Below are 24,179 nucleotides of genomic sequence, written 5' to 3' on the forward strand. Positions count from 1 at the left end.
ATTCAAATAAAGCACCATGTAGTTAGATTTACTACCTAGTAAGTACAATTTTTAAAGAGAAAAGACCAAAACTTTAAGTATCGCTTTTAAGAAGTTTTTTAAAAAATCAGTAGAATCAACCCAAAGTAGAAGAATGGAAATAATAAGCGCAGAAAATAATAAAACAAAAAGCAAATGATAAAGAGGATGAATAATCTCAAGGTCAAAACATTTCTTTAAAAAAAAAAGTCAAATTGACTAACCTCTTACAAAAAGAGAAAAAGGAAAAAAATGAAAATACAAATAGACAACAGACAGCAGAAATGGAGAGGAAACACAAGTACAGAGGTACCACCTAGATTAAACATAATTTCTTACGAATCACTTTGTGCTAACTGATTTGGACATATGAGTGACATGAACAAATTCCTGAAAAGTGAAACTCAAAAGAACTGAATCAAAAAGAAATAGAAAACTTGGATTCTTTCAACACGCATTAAAGAAATTATATCAGTAGTTAAAATGCCACACCCATATGATTTTATAGGCTTGTTCACCCAAACAGTCAAGAACAAAATAAGGTTGGTATTACAGCAAGTACTCAATAGTAAAAGAGAAGTGGGCACATTCCTCAACTCATCTTGTCATGGAATCTAACCTTAATACAGAAATCTGACAAGAAAAGAATGACAAAGGACAATTGTAGGTCAAGTTTACTTAGGAAGATAAAATGCAAAATAACAGAGCATCAAGACATACATGCTAAAACATTTTAAAATCTCCGAAACCAAAATACATTTTACCATCTAAGACACTTTATAATCATCATTTGCCACTTAAAAAAATTAATATCCTTGAAATAGGGGTGTGTGTTACATAAATGGCATTTTAAGTTTGAAAATAGAACTCTGACAATTAAGGATAAGAATAACTCATAACCAACTTGAGTTTATCCCAAGAATGCAAGGTCAGTGTAACATGAAAACATCAATTAATGTATTTAATGTAACTTTTGCCATTCACAGAAGAAAACTTACTTGATTATCTCAAAAGAACAGAAAATCTTTTGATAAAATTCAACATCATTAAAAAAAACCAACAAAAACTCTTAGCATGCTAGGAACATTAGGGAACTTCCTTAACCTGATAAAGGTGTCCACAAAACACCTATTTACATTGAAAGCATTTCCTGTAGGATTTGGAACAAAACAAAGATGTCCATTATTACTACTTCAACACTGTAAGTCCAAGCTAGTACTGTATGGCAGGAAAAAGACATAAAAGGATTAAGGATAAGCAAGGAAGAACAAAAGTGTCATTGTTTGCAAATGTTATCAATGTCTTCATATAAATAATCTAAGAGACTTTTCCAACCAACTATTGAGATTTGTTGTAAAATGATAATATTTAAGACAAAGTTTTTTTAAGGATGTCACATAAATGGAATTACACAGTACGGAACCTTCTGAGACAGAAGTCTTTCACTAAGCATGATGGAGATTCATCCAGGCTGTTGCCATCATATTCCCTGCTGAGCGGTGTTCAGCAGATACAAGTGCCACAGTACTCTCATAGCAACATTTAGACTCACGTTTGATCAAACATCTAGTTACTGTGGCTTAGCCAAGTTGACATGTAAAATTAACCAAGAAGTAATTACGACAGTGTGGTATTTGTGAAGGGTAAATGTATAGATCAGTTGGATATAACAGAGGATCCACACAAATATGGACAATTGATTTTTGAAAAAGGCTTAAATGCAGTTTATTGAAGAAAGGATGCTTTTTCCAACAAATAGTATTTATTGAAACAACTGAACAGCTATATGCAAAAAAAGAGGAAAAAACCCTGTGTAAACTTTACATTCTACATAGAAATAAACTCAAAACAGCTTACAGCTGTAAGTGTGAAAATATTGCACTATCTTAATTACTTCATGGTTAACTTCATGTGTCAGCTTGGTCAGGATACAGTACCCAGATATTTGGTCAGAGTCTAAATGTTGCTGTGAAACTGCTTCCTAGAAGAGATGAACATTTAAATCAGCAGATTTTGAGAAAAGCAGATTACTCTCCATAATGGGTGGGCCTCTTCTAATCAGCTGAAGGCCTTAAAAGAAAAAAGATTGATGTTCCCCCAAGGAAGAGGGAATTCTGTCTGTACACTGCCTTCAGACTCAAGCTGCAACCTCAACTCTTCCTGCTGGCTCACCCTGCAGACTGGACTGGCCAGCCTCCACAACTGCTCGTGCCAGCTCTTTCAATATATCTGCTATTGGTTCTGTTCCCCTGGAGAAACCTGGCTAATACCAGCGCTAGAGCTTCACAGCAAGTCTTATAGCTGGATAGTGCGTTTCCTCCAACTTCATTCTTTCTCAAAATTCTTTTCTCTTTTCTAACTCACTTACCTTTTCATATGAATTTTAGAATCAGCTTGCCTATATCTACAAAAAACCCTACTGAAATTTCTATTGGGACTGAGTTAAATCAATTTGGGAAGAACTGACATCCTTACTGTGTTTAGTACTCCAATCTATGAATATATCTCTCCACTCATTTAGGTATTTCTTGATTTCTTTCATTGGTGTTGCAGGCACTTTGAAGACTACAGTTTTGTGTACTTTAGGTTTTATCTAAATATTTCATTTTTTTGAAGCTACTGTAATGGCACTGTTTTAATTTTGGTTTCAAATTATCCACTGCTAGCTTATAAAAATACTGTTTTAATTTATGTACATACTGTACCCTCAAGGAGGTAGTGCATTACTCCTTAAGTGTGGGCTGTACATTGTGACTTCCTTCCCAAGAGGACAGTATGGAAAAGGGGGAAAAGTAACTTCACAATTAAAACAAAGCAAAACAAAACGAAACACCTCTGACAGACACGACCTCAGCCAAATTAAGGCTGACGTCAACAATGATAAGCCTTACGGCAGCACCTGCGGTAATGGAAGGGGTAGGGAGGATGACAGGTTAGGGGCCAATGATACCTTAAGTCAGCTGAAAACATGATTTAAGTTGAAGACTGTATGTCTTCAATTTCATTTGTTTCTTGTGTTCCTAGAAAAAGTGCTAACTCCAGAAGACATGCTGGAAATTTCAGCTAACAGGTATTGACAAGATGTCTGTCTCTCTGTGATCAATGAAATCAGTGATACCTTCTTCATGACTTTCAAGTACACTAAGATACAACCCTTGAGGTGCCTCGTGAGTATGTGCAGTCGTCAACAGCCTCTACTACAACCCTCACACCTGCTACCTTAGTGTAAAGATTCCAGAAGGCAGAGTTCCCTTACACCGCTCTCTGGGAAGCTTCCCATAATATGTGACAATTTCCTTAGGGCTTTTGAAAGAAAAAAAAAAAAAAAAAAAAAAAGCTAATTTGTTACCAGGGCATTGAAAATATAACATTTTGGCTCGGATTCAGATGCCATACAACGATTACACATGACAACTTTAATGGAGGAGGAAACTTCATTTCTTGGCCACATTTAGAAATTCAAATACCTTTGTTAAAGGTATTTCAAAAGCAAAACCTGTATTTCCACCACCCCTGTATCTCCAGGTTCCTCCTGTTACAGGATGATATCATACTTCAGTTGGAGCCTACAGTAAGGGAGAAAAATCTCAGATATGACTATAAAAAAGCAAATGTAGCATAAAAACATTTTCCCATATTGGGTTCCACAGGAACTGGGAAATGTTACCAAAAGTCAGACAGACAAACAATAAGCCAGCTTCCACTAAGAAACAGAAGGCAGCTTTCTGTCTGCTCTTTTTTTCCCCTGCAAATTAAATCTCAGCCTGGTTTTAGCAACTTCCAAGGAAAAACCAGGATTTCCAATCTTGATTAATCTAGACTAGCCTCTGTGCCCAGGAGGCTGGCTATCAACCCTCAAAAGTCTCCTTAGGCAACCTGCATTTACACTATTCTTTCACTGCTCCTTGGGTTTCACATTGTGTGTGTGCGTTTCCAGAAGATTTTATGTGTTTAAGGATATACTTCTGGGGATTATTTCTATAGTTCGTTACTAGAGAAGTTCCTCTGAAAATAGCCAAGCAATCTTGAGAAAGAGGAACAAAGCTGGAGGTATTATGCTTCCTGACTTCAAATTATACCACAAAACAATCATAATCAAAACAGTATGGTACTGGCACAAAAACAGACACAAAGATCAACGGAACAGAATAGAAAGCCCAGAAATAAGCCCAGGTACATATTACTCTGTGGAAAAGGGCGCAAGAATATAACAACCAGGAAGAGACAGTCTCTTCAATAAGAGGTGTTGGGAAAACTGGCCAGCTACATGGAAAAGAATGAAACTAGACTATTTTCTCACACTATCCAAAAAAATAAACTCAAAATGGATTAAACACTTAAATATAAAACCTGAAACGGTAAAGCTCCTAGAAGGAAATATAGGCAGTGTGCTCTCTGAAACGGGTCTTAGCAATTATTTTTTTCGATCTGTCTCCTCAGACAAGGGCAAGAAAAGCAAAAATGAATACATGGGACCACATCAAACTAAAAAGTGTTTGCACAGCAAGGGAAACCATCAACAAAATGAAAAGGCAACCACTGAATGGGAGAAGTTACTTGCAAATGATAGGTCTGAGGGGTTAATATCCAAAATATGTTAAGAATTTACACAAATCAAGATTAAAAAAAACCAATCTGATCAAAAGTGGGCAGAAGACCTGAACAGGCATTTTCCAAAGAAGACACACAGATGGCCAATAGGTACATGAAAAGATGCTCAACATCACTAATCGTCAAGCAAATACAAATCAAAACCACAATGAGAGATCACCTCACCTGCCAGGATGGCTATCATCAAAAGGACAAGAAACAATGTACTGGAGAGGATGGAGAGAAAAAGGAACCCTAGTGCACTTCTGGTGGGAATGTAAATTGGGGCAGCCACTATGGAAAACAGTACAAAGGTTCCTCAAAAAGTTAAAAACAGAACTAGCATATGATCCAGCAATTCCACTCCTGGGTATTTATCTGAAGAAAACAAAAACACTAATTTGAAAAGATAGCTGTGCCCCAGTGTTCACTGCACCGTTGTTTACAATAGACAGGACAGGGAAGCAGCCTAAGGGCCCCCTGATGGATGGATGGATGGATAAAGAACACGTGATATGTACACATATGTAAATAATTCAGCCATCAAAAAAGTGAAATCTTGCCATTTGCAACAACATGGATGGACCTGGAGGGTATTACGCTTAGTGAAATAAGTCAGAGAGAAAAAGATAAATGCTGTATGTTTTCACTTCATATACGAATTCTAAAAACAAAACAAACAAACAAGTATAACAGAAACACTCCCAGATACACAGAACAGACCAGTGGTTGCCAGAGGGGAGGGGGTGGGGGGATGGCTGAAATAGGTAAAGGGGATTAAGAGGTACAAAATACCAGTTGTAAAATAAGTCACAGGGATGTAACGTACGGCACCGGGAATACAGCCAGTAACATCATAATAACTTTGTATGGTACGTAATGTATAAAATTATCAAATCACTGTTATACACCTGAAACTAATATAATACTGTAAGTCAACTATACTTCAATTTTTAAAAAAAGACAGTTTTATGGGTTTATTTATCATTTTATATGTGAATCATACAGACCACACTCTGTGATGGAATATTCCAGAATGATCAGCCTCTGATACTTCCAATATCCTCACTCCCTGTAACCATTCCAGGCTTAGCCCAGGCCACTGTGTCTAGGAAAGTCAGCCAGAAGTCATCTTTTGCTTCACACCTAACATCTTACCAATCAGTCCCTGGAAGCAAGAACTGGTTACAAAGCAAAGGTGGTGAGTCTAGTCTTGAACACATTAAAGTGATCTGAAGGTTACATGTATAAAATAATCCCTTTTTTAAAAAAGTCTAGAAGAAAAATTATGAATATTTTCCCATTCTTCACACAGAAATAGGCTATCTAGGCATTTTATAAAACCCAGAAGCATAAAAGACTGGGCTTTTCCAACCACATTTGTCTTAATCTGGCCCTACACGGTCTCCGTGCACCTGAACTGTGACCTTCGTGTGCAGAGAGCAGACAAAATGGAATGTCCAAGGTTTTTGTGTTCTGTCTTGAGAAGAAATACACATGTACAGTTTCTGAGAGAACATATGGGGTGGTGAATGAGAAAAGAATAAGCCAGAAGTCAGAAATTCATACTAGAATTCTGATTCAGGTGTCTCTCAAGAAACAAAAAGTGTTACAAACTCATGAGATGGAGGCACCATAATTCTTTTCATGCCTCAGTGAGAATCTGAAAAATAAAAGAAATGTTTGTGAAGAATGTTTTCAGTTTCTCGGACATGAAGTGCTATAGAAGGCAAACGGGAACTTGAGAAATGATCCATAAATAAGTTCTCTTCAATCTATTAATCTGGCCCAAAAAACCGGCCACACTGGGATAGTTTGCAAAAAACTTCCAATTCCTAAGAAAATGAATTAAAGTTACCAACTATTCCAAACAGAAGCTTCTTGAAAAACATTTCTTAATTTTTAAAAAACTTCAAATGCCCACCACTGAGCCAGATGGTAAAGAGAATTTAAAAAGGTAAGCTTTACTCCCTGCCCTTGAGGAACATGAAGGTAACGTCACCGGAAAGGCCAGACGTCTTCGTGAAGCAGATGAAAAGCACGCGTGATGAGGCTCCGTGCGCCTACATGCTGTAATTAACAGGACCAGAGAAATGTATCCATTGAATCATTCATGAGTCAGCAAACGCTTCTCGAGAGCCTGAAACAGGCTGGACACCCAAGCTAAGTGACGGGCACACAGGCGGAATGACAGCAGTTGTGACGGTAACTCCAACAGCAGCTCCTTACTGAATGACGGCGGTGTGGCAGGCTCTGCGCTGAAGCCCTCTGCACGATCTCATGTCAGCTCCCAACAATCCTCTGAGGCTGGCATTGTGCAGAATATCCCCATTTTTCACATTATAAACAATGAGGCTCTAAGAAACTGGGTCAAATAGATCTGATTTTGTTTCAGACCCTGCTCACTCACAAGCTCAATTACTCTCAACCTCAGTTTTCTTCATCTATGTAATATAAAAGCATCAAGTGATATTGTTATGTTGGCACCAAATGGATCAGAGTTAATACCAAGTACACAGAAGAACCAGCAGTCAAACTCGGGTCCATCAGATTCCAAGGCCTACATTCCAGAACCGCAACACTACAGAGAGGGCCAGGAGTGAGGTTTCTGCTGCAAATGAAAGCTTTTGTTCTGAAGCTGGTTTAAACAGTAAGAAAATCTATTACCCCACCTAACACAAGGATGGCTGGGGACACCAGGGCTGACTGTTTCAGTGTCTCAATGACGGCACCAAGGACCTCGCCTTGTCCATCCCTAGTCCAGCATCCTCGTGCTGGCTTCATCCTTAGGCTGGCAGCAGGCAGGGGCCACAGCTTCAGGCAAACAGCACCGAGCAGAGCAAGAAAAACTGTCTCCTTCTCCAGCTTTCTTCCAGCTTCAAGTGGACTTCCCCTCACCTCTCACTGGCCTGAACGGGCCACGTGTCCGTTCCTGAACCAGTCTTCAACAAATGGGGTGGAATTCCTACAACTGCCATATACTAAGTGCCTGGGATAGAATGAAGAATTAAAAGATGTACCTAAGGAGACTGAAAACGTAAGCTGTCTCTTAACGAATCCTTAAGACGTGGCTTATAAGGGGGAGGGAGACAAGAATTCCAAGTGGGGTGAGTGGAGAGCTGGAAAAACGAAACAGATGCTGGCCAGAGAAACGCGCTCTCAGACCACGAAGGAAGTCCAACGTGGAGTCACACAACCGCTGGTGTTAGGCAAGTAAGCACCCATTTGAGCCACCAAGTTTAGAGCAATAAAGACCTGAAATACTAAAAATACACACACATTCAACCTTGCATCTAATTCAAAACGCAACTAATCTTACAGTACAGGAAATAACAGAGAATCTTGGTACAGCATTCTGCTTCCTTCTTACAATTCCTTCCCCACTGTCACACGTAAATAAAAATAAACCAGTGTGTGCATACATAGGCCACGGAAGACTTTCCAAATCACAGTTATTTTTCATATTCATGCAACCAGGTTTGATGTAAAAGCTAAGAGTACAGTAATATGTAAATCCTAGAAAGTTCTAAGGAAATTGCTTGTTTCATCTCCCAACAGGTCCCCTGCTATTCCGAAGGAACCTCTAGTTTAATTTGTCTTGAAAATGACAAGAGTAGGTAGAAAGAACATCACCTATTTACCTTCATGCCCTATTTTGAGGCAGGTACTGTATATTCGGAGGAACCCCAGGATGCCTGCTGGGTTGGGGAGGGTATCGGGGTCATTGCACCTGACACCCTTCTCTGCCGTAATAGGATTCCAGAGGATCAGATTTGTGAACAAGCTCCCAGGAGCAAGCCTCCACTACTGAACACGTAATCCTGGATGCGCAGCACCAGCACCATCTCTCAGACAGTCCGTAACAATAACCAGTTCTGGTGAACAGTGGACAAAAGTGATCTGACTACCCGAATGGACAAGATGGTGGCTACTCAGGTACTCCGAGGACGGACGGGCCCACAGAGATGGTCTCTGCAGAACTAGAAGAGAGTGGACGGCTGGAGGAACTGACAGGGCTGGGACTAGGGTGACGCAAGCCATGGTTCTGGGGCACAAAACGAAAGGAGGCATTCACTCTCGGGTCACGCAGCACGATGCCAACCCGCACCTGCACCGCAGGAGAATGAGAGTCTCCTCACCTCTACCCCGGGCCCCATCTTGTGAGATGCCTTGCCTCAGCCCAGTCTGGCCCTGGACGCAAACAGTGCCAACTGTATGCATTCACTGCAGTCCTCAAGGCCTCCCAAGCCGCTGCAGCTCAGAACATGACACGCTGCTTCTCTCTCCTCCTTCGGAGGGAGGAGCATGGGAATGAGCGTGAGTTCTGCTGGAGCTGAAGGCAAACACACACCTACAGACTGGAGTAAATTCAAACAAGAAGTGCACCGAATTTTCTACTTCGACATTAAAAAAATTCATAAAAAGGCAGACTGAGTATGAAAAGTTTTCAACAGGCTTAACATTATGTAGGGGCAGGAAGGAGCAAGAAAACTAGACAATACTATAAAATTTCAAGCCCAGTATTATATGATGCGAGACCAACAAAAATGTCTTTAATTTTAATTTTCTTTCACAACTGAACATACAAACAACCGTCTCATCAAATGAGCATTTGACTGAAGGGAAGGATTCATCACACTTTCACTGATATGAGCATTTTCAAATTGTCCTTTAGCATTCATTTTTATAAAATAACAATGAATTTATTTAAAATATTTCAATAGTTATGAAAATAGTGTCTCAATGGCTACAATACCAAAGCAGAGTAGCTGTCAGGGCACACCCACACACAGCTAAAAATGTCTGTCAGATAATCTGAATTCAGCCTCTGAAGGCAGACTTCAAGGTGCCCCGGGACTGTGAGTCATTTGAAAATAGAACTGGCAAAAACAGAGGATGCACCTGTATCTTCCAGGACACACGCCTTGTTTCAGGTAAGAGCTTCCAGCCCTGAGCCATCGGGGCTTGAGGGAGACGGAAGGGAAGACTGATTCTAGACCAGCCTCGCTCCCCTTCCCAACGTCTTCCACAATCAAAAGTAGCCCAGATAGTCCCATGTCATCTCCAAACACCTTGGCGGGGGGGGGGGGGGGGTAGCACTAGGGACATTTCCTGCACTTGGGATGACTTCTTTGACCACACATTGCATCAGAAAAATTTAGTGTGTCTAGTAATTTCTAAGTTTTTGTGGAGAAGTTTGAGCTACCATAGATTCTAAATTCTGACATAAGAGGAATTCAAAACTGAATGCTGATGAGTAAGTACAAAATAACCATGAAATCATATTTCAGAAGCTTTGATACAACTCAAGGGGTGATCAGTAATCTGTACAGGAAGAAAAAAAGTTTTCCTCAACCCTCTGAGGGTTCCCGGCAGGGTCAAAAAATTAAACTGACAATGACAGATTCACAGGAGAAGAGCACACAAATGTATTTAAGGAGTTTTATGTGACACGATAGCCTTCGTAGGGAAAAGAAGACCCTAAGAAACAGACCTATGTGTTGTTATGCCAAGTCTGATGGAGCGTGGACAGTCATGGAAGAATATGACAGTTAAGAGGTGTGCTTGAGCTTATGGGAAAACAAGAATATTCACAGCTTTCCCTGCTGGTACTAATGAATAGTGAAAATAAATTAAGCAATCTCAAGAAAGCACAAAAAATGAAAAACAAAACGGAAGGAGTAAAAAAATACAGAAAAGTACTGAATTGGAAAAATAGTTAATAACAACAAAGTCAAGAGCTGGTTACTTTAAGAAGAAATACACAGATAGCTGAGTGATTAGGTAACCTAAACTGGAGAGGGAAAAAAAAATGGCAAAGTACAAATACACTAAGCAATAATGAGAACAGGAAAACAACCAGAGATACAGTAGAAAGGAAAAGAATGTTAAAGGATTATCTCGTCCAATAAATCGAAAAATGCTGATGATTTTCCAGGAAAATAAAAATACCAAATTGATCCCTGAAGACGGAAAAATCTAATCAGTCACATAGCTACCAAAACAGTTATCCAAGAACTAATCCCCCAGAAAAAGTATGAGATCAAACGAGTCATGAATGTGAACGCTACCAAGCTGCAGGGAACATAAAATTTCAATGATGGTTGAACTGCTCCACGGAAAACAGGCAGAGCTTCCAAATTCTTTTCAGGAAGTCAGCATAATATTAGAACCAAAATCTGATCAAGGGAGCATTAAAAGAGGGGAAGAAAAAAAAATCAGAAAATTAGACTGCTCTTACAAATATTAACATAAAAATCCTAAATAAAACACTAGCTGAGAATCCAGCAATCCAGTTTTAAAAAAATGACCAAGTGGGCTTTATTCCAAAATTCAAAATTAGGAAATTAATAAAACTCATTATATTAATAGCTTAAAGGACAAACTCTCTCTACATAGTCAAAAGGCTTGTGAAAAAATTCAAAATGTGTATTTACTATGTATCAAAAAAAAAAAAAAAAGAGACAAATGAACATCATGTCTACAACACTAAGATTTAGGGAATAATATCTTACCATCCCTGCCTTCAAACATAAAGAATTAAAGATACATTTCAGGACAGACTCCCTTATATCTTTCCCTTCCCAGAGGACATGGCAATCCTAGTATCAGGGATAGACCACTCCTGTTTTTAAATCTTGACTATATATGTATCCATAAATGTTATACACTCTAGTTCTGTGGGTTTTTTAAAATTTACATGAATGTTATACTATATATATATAGTATATGTGTGTATATATACACATACGTGTTATACTATATATTAATTATATATTATGATATATTATGATGTATATAATGGTATTAGGATGTTATACTATATATAGTATATGTATCGATATATAGTATATGTGTCTATATATATATATATATATATATATATATATATATATATACATACACTTCTGAAACTTGCTTTGCTTCTCTAAACACTATCATCAAGACTTATCCATGTTGATACACATAAAAAGATTCTAGTTCATTTATTTTAATGCTGTATAGCATTCCATTCTATAACTAAACCATGAAAGTTGTTTAATACAATCCCCTATTGATGGATATCAGGATTATTGCCAATTTTCTGCTTTTTTAAGTTATGTTACAATGAACTTGTTTGTACATACATACATACACCCGTGCAAGACTTTCTCTAGGATATACTAAATGGAATCTTGGGCTACAGGAAAGCAAATGTTTAATCTGACACACGTCGCCAGCCCCTATCTCAGTAGTATTACTGACACACTTCTATCAGCAGTGAGGAAAGCTCCCACTTCCCCACATTCTCTGTCTGTCTACCCAGCTCTGCCATTACGGTGTGAAGGCAGACACCGGAGCGTACACGCACGAGCGTGGCCGTGTCCCAGCACGACTGTATTATGAACACTAAAACTGGAATTGTATAGAATTTTCACTTCTTCTTTTGATTTTTTTTTAATCATTTAAAAATCTAAAATCCACGGTTAGATCACAGGCCATTAAAAAGAAAACAAATAGGCATGGGCAGGCTCTGGCCCCCAGACCACAGTTGGCTAACAATTGCCTTGGAACAGTTCTCACTGAAACAAAAGAAGAAAGGTATTTTGTGTTTAGGTGATGGTCACTGCATAAAACGTCTTAACTTTTCAACTAATTGTGTAACTAAATCAAGTAACTGGATCATGCTTAAATTACTTTACCTGGCAAACCTGAAAGATGTAGATACCAGAAATATTCCTTGCACTGACAACCGACAGATCACAGACATTTTCTGCCTCTCTATTAGGGCAACAATGATCACAAACAATTACCCGTATCAACAGTCTCATTGTCTTCCTTCACAAAATGTTAAGTTTTTCAAATGTGTTTTATTTGTTCCATCTATCTTATATCAGAGGAATTTAAGAGAACTTCTCCCAAAATGTAGACAAGGTAAAATTAAAATATTAAACATGAATGAAGATTTAGGGATATCATAATTTTAACAAACACTCTCTCGTTATAAACATGAAATATTTGAACTTTTCTCTGTAAAGAGGTTTTTATTTAAATAAACAGTAAATTAAGCACATAATAATAATACAGTGGCCCCAAAGTAACTATATAAAATACAAGTCTTCTTCCCCAACTTGTAGTCTCACTCCCCAGAAGTAGCCACTAATAAAGTTTCCTTGTTCAAGACCATTCTAGCTGACAAACGTCAGGATGAGTGAGTTTATGAGTGAGTGTGTGTGTAACTCAAACGGAATCACAGCAGAGATCCTCGCATCTCAGTACGCACACCCTTTTCCTTTTCAAGTCACAGTATTTAATTCATTCTATATGCCATGATTATTTAACATGAATAAAGGTGTTTTTCAATAAAATTTATATATACACATACACACATCCCTTAAGGCAGTTGACTTTGTGACCCTGGAAATTCAAAAATAATTTTGTGTTTTCCAACAAGTCTCTTCATACTCCTCTTCAAGAACGTAACAGAGAAACCAGCTTTCCTGTTTTTTCTTAATCCCCAAATTATTAATTAACTTAGAAGGATTTAATCTTAAAGTAGTAAAAATATCCTTTTTATACTTGCAAAGGTGACTTTTACCTCCATAGCGAGGACGTCACTTCTGGTATCTCGATGAATCCAGAGGTTAAGATGACTTCTATTTCCATTGTGACTTTCTTTAAAATTCATCAACAAACAAGTTCAAGTTCCTTGGATGGACTGCTTAAGAACTATATAATTATCACTATGGATGAATAACAGAATAAAGAATTCTGGAGTTAAGTATGGGCCTTGGAACAAGAATTGACAAGAATGGAAAGGAAATGAAGTTCACACATGAGACACAGGGTTTTCTATGATTTACACACAAAAACCTTCCTAAAGGAGTTAAGCGAATATCCGTCTTAAATAAACACTACATGCTCATTTAAGTTCTCGCTTTTATCCCAGAGTATCTTTTTGAATTAACATCCTAACATTGTATCTGTGTTTTTAAAACTAGCATCTTAAAAATACAAAAATCCAATTTAAATTTTCAAAATTAGAGAAGACTTTTGTTTCAAAAAAGAAATCACTGTTTTCCAACACAAATCTCTGTCTTCCGTTCACGGACGGCTACCCAGAGGTGCGCGTGTGAGGAGGCGACGGGCCCCTCTGAAGGTGCAGGACTCCGCGGGTTCTCCTGAAACCTTAAAGAAGAAAGTTAGGTTTTCTTCCTGCAGACTGTGTGAAGGGCTAGTGCTTCAGGGCTTGCTCTCCAGAGTGAGCTGGGAAGAGGCGAGAATGCAGGATGGGGACAAAAGGCGTCTCTTCCCGGAGTCCTGTATTCTCAGAGCGAGAATTAATTACGTTATCACCAGAAATCCCTAAACCGGCCGTTCCCAACCCTCGTGCCCCTACCGGGCGAGCCGGCTCCCGCAGCCCGGCGAGGTCCCAACGCCCTTCTGCAGAGTGGACTCGTGGAAATCCACCAGCAGCCGCCCCTGCGGGGCCGGGGCGACGCTCCGGACCCCCTGCAAACGGGCCGACCTGTGTGCTTTCCTGCCACCGCTAATTCGGATAAACACAGCTAGTTTAAACAGCACAAAGACGTATAATCAGAAATCATACAAGAGAACCAAACAGCAGGTCTAAGCAATCACCGGGAGTCAGTAAAATTTAGACTGCAGCAGGCTGGAGGGCAAAGAAACAAATACCATCAGGACAAAAGAAGTCTTGTAAGGAGGCAAAGTGTCGTGTGGGGAGTACGAGAGGCGAGGTTTTTCAAGACAGAACGTTGGGAAATTTCAGATAAATCATCGGTTTTCTATGCAAACCACTACACACACGGCTTCTTTTCGGCCACAATAGTAAAGCCAGTCAGACGACTCAACGCTTGGCTACTCGGCTGCGCCCGCAGTCTTTCCTCATTTGAATAGTATTTTAGGAATGTTTTGTCAATGTGTCGGATGATTATTCACTTCTGCCGCCTTCTTCCCTTCACTGTGATAGTTGTGGTCATAGTAGCAATTTATTTTATAGGCAGAGCATTCACAATATCAAATGACGACCTTTTTTTTTAACCTGTTAAAAATTCATATATTTATTTGCCCACAATTCCTTTAAAAAGGAAGGTTAACTTTAACAACTGTTGCTCATAGCAACACAGGAACAAAACATTTTTTACATGCATAATCTAAGCATTTAATTAAAATTCACAAACTTGGATCTCAAACCGAGTCAAAAAGTAGAAATGTAAGAATACTAGATTCCCAAATAACAACAGATACACAGTATGTTGTTGAGCTATCACAAAGACAAAAGGAGGGGGTGGGCAGCAACTTGTGACAGGGATAAGGAATGCACAAGTTTAAAGATTCCTTTACAACCACCGCTTTAGTGAAGCGCTCATACTCTTCCAGGCATATAAGTAAATTAAACAAAAATACACCACACTCCCAGTTTCCAAGGCCAGAGCCTGAATCCAGATCTAAGGAGTGTAAAGCAAACGCTAATGTAGCAATTTATAGAAAGAGATGGTTTTCCCCCCAATACTTAAGCTCAACTACAAGTGTCAAGATTAAAAAAGAATTCCCATCAAGGTCTGTAATTTATACACTTGCAAAACCAAGGCATTCTCAGACAACTGATTGCCCACCAGGGTTTAAAGCAGTGAAAAAGACAGCGTCCTATTAAAGAATCTAGAATCTAGAATCCATTTAAAATAATCAGTTCACCTGTTCTCAAATGGGAGTTGGGGTCTGGGGGGTGCAGGGACTGTGGATGGCACATTTGGAAAACAGTGGTTCCACAGAAGCCTGGATTGGGAGACGGCTGTGGTACAAGGTCAAAGGGTTTTAGAACCAGAAGGCAAGGATAGAAAGGATTTATAGCACATCAGATCTCAACCTCTGAAAGAACTTAACGCACTGGAATAAGGCAGAAGTGATAGTCAGATCAACCTTTAACTGAGCACCTAACACGCACAAGACACTGCACTGGGTCCTGTGGGGCGCACACATAAACAAGAGTGCACACAGCTTAACCAAGGGCAGCCTACCAACTGGTTTGGGAAAAGAAAGAATAAATTCTGAAAAAGTAATGGTTCAATTTGAAGAGTCAAGAGAGGATCCATTCAGTTTTGATGCAGATGCTAAAACAGGCGCCATGAGAAATAAGGCACTGGAGGATTACGTGTGGCTGGGCTGCCAAGGAGGCTTCGAGGGCTGAAACTCAGGCTAAGTCTGGAAGGGTGGCTATGACTTCCAACCTCAAACCCAAGGCCAAGGGCCCTTCTGAGTGGTACCTGGAGGTCGCACAGAGTGAAAAGCCACAGCTTTGAAGTCAGACAGACGTGAGTGAGTTCTGCCACCACCGATTAACAGCTTCGTGCCCTGACACATGCCGCTTCACCTGTTAACCTTCGGTTTCCTGAAACCCCAGTTTCACTGATGGTTCCTATCAAAGGTTTCGTTTACTCAATAAATATTTATCAAGAGCTTGCACAGAACCAGACACTGAAATACAACAGTGAACAACACACACACAGGACCTGCCCTCATGGAGCCTGAAATGACATATGAAGGCTCAACAGATAACATCTGTATCATCATCATCATCATCTTCTTCAGCATCGTCATCTTTAGCACAGTGGTGGGAACTATAACATACATTCCAGTGAGAACAGATACACCATCTTAGCTGGAACAAGGTTTCACAAAAAAACAAAACAAAACAAACCTGACATGCTTCAGTCCCAGGACCTCTTCTTTTCCTTTCTCCCAAGAACCTCACCCCATTCCACAATTTAAAAATACTACCTATGTATACCCAAGTTTAGTACCTCCAGCTCTGAAGCTGTCTCCCAAACTCCAGACTCTATGTCCAGCTGCCTATCAGACACCTCCGTGTAAATGTCTCCACAGGCATCTCAGACCAATAAATCTGAAACAGAACTCTGGATCACTGATGCAACTGGACACCAACCAACCAAATTCCTTCCTTGGCCTTTCCCCATCAGTAAATCCGTAAATCCTTCATTCCTCTCTTTTCTTTATGCCTCACGTATCTAAAGCATGAGCAAGTTCTTTCATTTTTACCTAAAAGACAGGTCCCCAATCTACTGACTACTCTCCATTGCCAAGCCGTCATTCTAGCTGAAGATCTGATTGTTTCTCATCTAATATCACTGCAGTAGCTTCTACGATTCCTTCTCCATAGAGCAATGATCTCTTTTTATTTTTTTAATGGATAAGAACATATCTCACACACACACATACACACACATGCCCCATCATTCCTCCATTCAACTTAAAACTCTCCAGTGGCTCCCAGATGCCCTTAAAATGTTGACAGTCTACAAGGCATACCTGATCAGACCCCCTTTTGACCTCTCTTCCTCCTCTCTAAGACCTTCCTGCCTCTGCCTCTGCACTGCAGTCATGCTGGCTACCTTTCAGGTCCTTGGACACACCGACCTCCCCAGCGCTTCGGGACAGTGCAGTCCAACAGAACTTTCTGCACTGACAGCAATGTTCTCTATCTGTACATGCGGCTACTGCGCACCTAACATGCGGCCAGTGGGACTGAGGGACTAAATTTTTAACTTTATTTCAGTTTGATGAATTTAAATAGCCACATTCTCCTAGCAGCTACCACACTAGGCAGAGCAGGGCCAGGAACCTAACCAGCTCCTCTGCCTGGACTCTTCTGCCTCCAGGTCGTCACATGGATGGCGCTTTCTTAGCCTCCTGTCTCAGCTACGTGTCGGCTCCTCAGAAAGGCCTTTCCTGACCACCCCACTGATAGCAGCTCCCACGGACGCCATTATCAGTCCACTTGTTTATTTCCATCAAGACACGTTCACTACGGTCTTTATAATTTGTCTTCCCCAAAAGAGAATATAAAATTGATCAAAGTAGGGACTTTGCTTATTTGTCCTTCAACGCTACGTCCCCACGATAAAGGTGCTTGGTTTAGAGTGTTTTCAATAAACGTTTGAAGGATGGTTGAATGAACGAGTGAGCCAATGACCAGGAGGCCAAGTCAGTAGAAGTAGGCTGCGGACAGATTATGGAGGCTGCTGGAAGAAGGCAAGGGTCCTTCAAACCCTCACATTTCATTTACATGGGTCCAGGGCTCTGCAGTGTTCCTAAGCGCCCCGTGGGGACAGGCGGTCTAAGCAGAGAGCACAAAGGAACGGTCCACACCGCAAAGCAGGTCTCCATCCTCAGTTGGTTTGGAATCAGTTTCATGAGAGCGTTAGTGATGCAGACACACAGATGCTCCCTACGTTTGAGACATCAGGAAATCTCTCAAGAACGTATCTGTGCACACTCTAAAGTCACACCTTTAGAGGAAAGGGGACCGAAAGGGTGATTAGACAATCAAGTTGGCTTTGCAGTATCTGGATCTGTGGTAGCAAAACAGAGCATTAATATTATGTTAAACATTCAGCCAAGTTAAATACTGGTTTATAGTCGCACTGTCCTCTGAGAAATGTCACTAGCTGTGTCACTTAGCAGAAAAGGGGGAAGGGAGGCAATGAGGGGAAAAAGTAAATGATCTGTTTCTAACAAGTTCAAACACCCTGATAATCAGCAGAAAGGAAAAGAATACACAGTGCAGACAGGATTACTGACCAGCCAAAAGTTAACAAACCTGGACCTATAAGCTGACAAAACTGATACCCCAGGGATACCATGTGCAGTGTGAATTCTACACATTCATTACTGTTGTAATTACAAAGAAAAAAAAATGGCATTTGTACTTATCTCTATTTAAAACCATAACACTAAGGACAACTGTAAAGTTCTGTATTAAATGAAACTGTGTGCTCTTCAAGTCTTTTACAGTAAACACTGTCTAATTGTACTGACTATCAGTGCCACTTAATCAAATGACTCTCGCGTAAGATGAAGCAGTGTCAGGAATGTAATTCCACAGCCTGCCACTAAGTCAGAATTTTCATCAGGCGTTCACAGCACCGTAAGTCAACCTTTCCTGTGACGTGAATTGTCAGCACTCACACGTGGTGCCAGCCGGGGACCACTCCCACCCCGGACACACTAGGAGAGCACAGCTCGTGCAGAAGCAGCAGTGGCGCCGAGGAAAGTCTCTCTGCCTGCCAAACCCCCACACGCTTATTTTTCCAGAAATACCAGGGACACTCATTTAGGTAAAAGTCACCATTAAGTCAAAATAATGCCTGCATTTCTTTAAAATTAAACCTCCTACTTCTAGCCACAGTGAGACCAAAGTAGGTTAAAGGTACACCTCTGTTCAAATTCTCTTACTGGGACCACGGTACCTCCTCCTATGTTACAGCAGTGAAGGAACAGCTCCCAAAGCTTCACTCGGTTACTCTGTTCCAGTGCCACCCATTGTTGTCTTCTCAGAACCGTGATTTCTTTACTGACCTCAGGGTTAACAGTACAGGAAAAATTATTTGCAGAGCCAAACAATTTTAACCGCTCACAGCAGCTTTGGAACACCCACAGCTACGACAGGTCCCAGCTTTGTAAAGATAAGACACGAAATTATTCTCTACCTCCTCATCATCACCAACTTGGTGATTTCATTAAACATTATCAGTACGTCCCAGGAAAGTCAGTGTTTCCAATGATCAAAGCAGTTTACTATAATATTTATACTTGCGAGAGTAAACAAACAACTACGGTACTTCCAAAAGTTTCTTGATTTTTTTTCTTTTAGGTTTTTTGGGTTTTGGTTTTTTGTTTTTTGGGTTTTTTTTTTGCCTGTTTCTCTCAAGTGCTTGTGTACAATTTCAGCTAACTCAGAGAAGAATGGGTCTGGAAAACTTTTAAGTAGCACGCTGCATGTCATCAGAAGAGAATTAGTAAGAGAAACAAGGCAACTCCTCCAATTGCACATCCGGGTCTGAGTCACTTCTGTACAACACTTGCCTTGAGTCCAAGTTATCTGTGGAATCAATGATCAATAAACACGCCACTTTATCATGCAAGATTAATATCTCTTTTAAATGTTTATATTAAATATTTTAAGGACTTTATCATCTTACTTTGTGTCAGAGGTCGGCAAACTTTTTCTGTAAAGGGCCAGAGAGTACATATTTTAGGCCTTGTGGGCCACATACAATCTCGGACACATATTCTTCTTTGTCTTTGTTTTTACAACCTTTTAATGATGTAAGTAAGACTCCTTCTTAGCTGGAGGGCTACACAAAAAGAAGGCTGCAGGCTGGGATTTGGCCCTTGGGCCATAGTTTGCCCACCCCTGCTTATTAAGTATACCAAAAAACCATAATTACATAGTGTGGTCACACTTTGACTAAAGAAAAACACTTCCAACTGTTTTGTGTGTTTTTCTGTAATTTTTTAAAAGTAGACTTTTTTTTTTAGAACAGTTTTAGATTTACAGAAAGAAAGCAGTTAGTACCCAGTTTCCATATGTCTCACACTCACAGGAATGGTACACTTACTAAAGATAATGAACCAGTATTGATACATTGTTATTAACTAAGATGCATACTTTTTATAGATTTCCTTAGCTTTTACCCAATTTTCTGCCCTTTTTCTGTCCCAGGATCCTGCATTTACTCATCCTGTCTGCCGAGGCTCCTCCTGGCTGTTACGGTGTCTCAGACGTTCCTTGTTTTGACGGCCGCGCCAGCTTTAGGGAATACTGGGCAGATACTTTGTGAAATGCCCTCTGTCGAGATTTGGTGGGTGTTTCCCTCATGATAAGACGGGGGTTATGATGTTTTGGGGGAGGAAGACCACAAAGGAAAAAACGCCACCGTCATAACGTCAGACCAAGGGTCCGTCAGGAGGCCAACTCTGCTGACCCTTACCTTGGTCACCTGGCTGAGCCTGTGGTGGTCAGGCTTCCTCCAAATGTTTTTTATTTTAAAAAAACAACTAATAAAAATGATTTTAATTCTTACCATATACCACTAGCTTAAACCTTTTAAACATCAAATCATTTTTAATAAGCTGGCTGTATACATACACACATAGACTGATTCATTCTGTGATTCATATCTAGGCCTCTTAAAATAAAACTTATTTGAGATGAAGACAAAAATTAATATGCACTTTGCCAGTCTATTCTACCTCTAAGTCCTCCTAACTGTTGTTCCCCAGCTGATCAGGAGACACAGAAAGGTGGGTGCGGTGGCAAGGGTTAAAGGTCTAGAATAAAGGGGAAAACGTGGCCACATTAAAGCTGTCAGAACACTGAAGAAGGAAATGCAAATCAACACACAGTAAGATACTACTTCATGCCCACTAGAAGTGCTTAAAGAAAAAGGAAAGAAACTAACAAGTGTCGGTGAGAATGTGGAGAAACCGGAACCCTCAGACGCTGCTGGAATGGAACGGAATGGAATGGAATGGAAACTGGTGCAGCCACCATGGAGGAGTTTGGCAGTTCCTCAAAAAGTTAAATACAGAATTAGCATCTGACCCAGCAACTCCACTTCTAGGTAAATATTCAAGAGAACTGAAAACATACATTCAGATAAAAATTAAACATGAATGTTCACAGCAGTATTATTCATAACAGCCATCAAGTGGAAACGACACAAACGCCCATCAGCTGAGGCACGGATAAACAAAGTGTGGGACATCCATACAACGAATGTTATTCAAAGTCGCAGGAAGACACGAAGCGCTGACACGTGCTACGACATGGATGAACCTTGAAAATACCCTGCTAGATGTAAGAAGCCAGACACGAAAGGACACACACTGCATCATTCTGTTCACATCAAGTGTCCGGTGTAGGCAAAAGCACAGAGACAGAAGGCAGATTCAGGACTGCCAAAGGCAACAGGGGTGGGTGAAGAGCAAGCTCTTAATGGGTATGGGGGTTTCTTTGGGGACTGATAAAAATGTTGAGGAATTACATAATGATCATTGTTGCAGAGCACTGTGAATCTACTAAAAAATATTGATTTGTACCCTTTAAAATGGTTAATTTTCTGTGATGCTTTTTATCTCAATAAAAAATAAATACTTGGGAAGGACAAAAAAACCACTGAAGACATTGAAAACATTCTGAACCTATATATTTGGTAAATCACTTTTTTCTATATAAATTTTAGGATCGAAGACACTGAAAACATTCTGAACCTATATATTTGGTAAATCATTTTTTCTATATAAATTTTAGGATCGCTTGTTCCAGTTCTGTAAGAAATGTCCTGGGTAATTTGAAAGGGATTGCATTAAATCTGTAGATTGCCTTGGGCAGTATGGCCATTGTAACGATATTGATTCTGGTAAATTATGTTTAACCCTCAACTCACTCATACACTGTGCCTTTTAAAATCCCATTCCTCTTCTTTATACTTCTGTGGTAATTTTTCCAATAACAGGAGCTTCAGCAATGGATGATGAAATTAGTCCAAAATTCTAACAAGAAATCAGTTCAACCAATTTCATGTTCATAGGGCTGGAGCACAGACAGACTAGGGCCCTGGCTGGAGGAATTTACACTGCGTTAGGGCTAGCACTGTTTCCCACCATTTCAGTAACGCCCACGTCGGCAAAATGAGGCTGGCCACACTCCTCCAGAGTGGTGGCATCGTTTTCCCACAGACATGGACTCAGGAAGAGTGAGCAACTGCCATCTACAAGGCCGCATCTCCAAGGCCCAGAGGCAGGCGGCGCAGGGCTCGGCGGGCTGCGGGACTTCCACACTTTTCCCTGCACACCAGGGCGTCCCCATGTGAAATTTACATACTGGCTGGCTTGAAGGCCACGTGTCACAGTGGCTGACTAGGTAACTCACAACCTAGTGATTTGCAGCTAAAAAAAAAAAAAAAAAAAGGAAAATTACTTATTTATAAGTAATGGTCTTCCTTGAAAATACAATTATTGTCCTGAGTCTTCTAACAAAATTAAACTGCAAACGACAGACTGCTGAAGTCAGGGAAGAAATCTCAGCCATGTTCTAAGCCAACTACTGCTCACTATAGCAAGCATCACAACAAACTGTTGAAAACAAGAAATACTCTGTTGGGAATTTGGGGAAGACAGCATAGTTTAGTTTAAATTAGTGCTTCCCATAGTGATTAAAAAAAAAACCAAAACTTTCTTTTAAGAACCTCTCCACACTTCAAATACCATAATCATGCAAATAATTCACAGTAACCACCTGGCACCCAGACTCGGACGGAGCTGCTGGAGAGGGATGATGTCCAGTAATCTATGACAAAGCGGTTGTAATTAAGGCTACTGGGGTTGATTTTGCTTTCTTTGCTCTTATAAGTAATTCACATATTTATACTGTTAATCAAATGTAGCATCGTAATTCTCTCATTAATTTTCATCGAACAGGAAAATCAGCTGTTTCTGGGTGTTGATTGTTTTGGGTACAGTTTTTGAAAGCCCAACAATAAGAAAATTGGAAACAAGAGAATAGCTCAACTAGTATTCTTCCATTAATTTAACAACCTTTCTTCATTAACTGACCTAACCAACATTCACTTAACATCTGCCAGACACAAAGGATACAAAGAGCAAGAATAAGCAATTAAGTCTTTTGAAGAGCTTACACTCCAGCAGTAGGTTTAGCAAAATTACTTGCTTTGACTTTGAAAGAAAGACAATACAGAGTTCCACAGAGCCTACTCAAGGGCCACAAACTGGGTGTGGAGAACCAGTTACTCAGTCACAGTGACACCCAGCTGACGTCCTCCTCCTCCTCACTGTCACCCTCCCCGCCCCTCAAGACTTCTTCCCTTCAATTAGAAAGTACAGGTTGCTCAACACCTGACCCCAGCCATAAACCACAGATGGCGGCCTATCAGCCGCTTTCATGCAAAGTCACTCTGTGTGGCGGTAAATCTAAATTCAACCAGGACAGTTATTGTATCCCTGGGTCACGTCCAATCCAAGGAGAGAAAAGTGAACAGAATCCCTCTGGGTGTTCATAAAACCACTCGTCCTGTTTCTGAGGCCTGCTCCTCCAAGAGGCAAATAAATCCATCACCCCACCTTTTTCTCCTATGTTAAATACAGTTTTTTTGTCTTTTCTTTTTTTTTTTTTTTTTTTTTTTGGTTTTGGTTTGTTTTGTTTTGCTTTAATGCACCAGACCATTTGGCCACGGTCTATGGCCCACCATAAACACCAACTGGTGCAGTCAAAGGGTGTACATGGTGAGTAAAATAAGAGGACAGTGAGGGAGGAGGGAGCAGACCTGCAAAACAACAGTTGGCCCAGCTTGGGGTGGGGGGAGCTCCGAGGACTCACGGACAAGAAACCTTCTCCAGGATTGGGGAGGGGCAGAGGAAGGGCAAAGTCAAGCCTGTTACAGTAAAACTGTAATCTATTCAGGTTGACACAGAGCCCTTAACTCTTCCCCAAAGTGAACTTCTAATGTATCCAAGACTACACTGAACTTCCAGGTTCTACCCGGACCAGCACTGTGTTCCATGGGGTTAGCTTGATGTGTCCCCAACCCACACTCCTAAGGCATTCATCCTACAGGGATCACAGATTCCTACAGAGCTGATGGGAACCTTTGAAGACCAGCAAAGACTGGTCAGTCAGCCTGAAAAATCAATCAACCCTGGGCAAGAGATTCTACTCCATCCAAAGACCCTGAGCATGCCCAGGTGTCCAG

General features: G+C 40.4%; 1 protein-coding gene and 1 pseudogene across 1 annotated transcript in view; one reads left to right on the plus strand and one right to left on the minus strand.

Annotated features, from left to right (window-relative positions):
• The window catches only part of WWC2 (WW and C2 domain containing 2), a 129,989-nt gene that overhangs the window by 102,308 nt on the left and 3,502 nt on the right, over positions 1–24,179 (minus strand).
• LOC116660122 lies at positions 3,972–4,070 on the plus strand (annotated as a pseudogene).

The sequence above is a fragment of the Camelus ferus genome, chromosome 26, assembly GCF_009834535.1.
Source record: "Camelus ferus isolate YT-003-E chromosome 26, BCGSAC_Cfer_1.0, whole genome shotgun sequence".
Lineage (NCBI taxonomy): Eukaryota > Metazoa > Chordata > Mammalia > Artiodactyla > Camelidae > Camelus > Camelus ferus.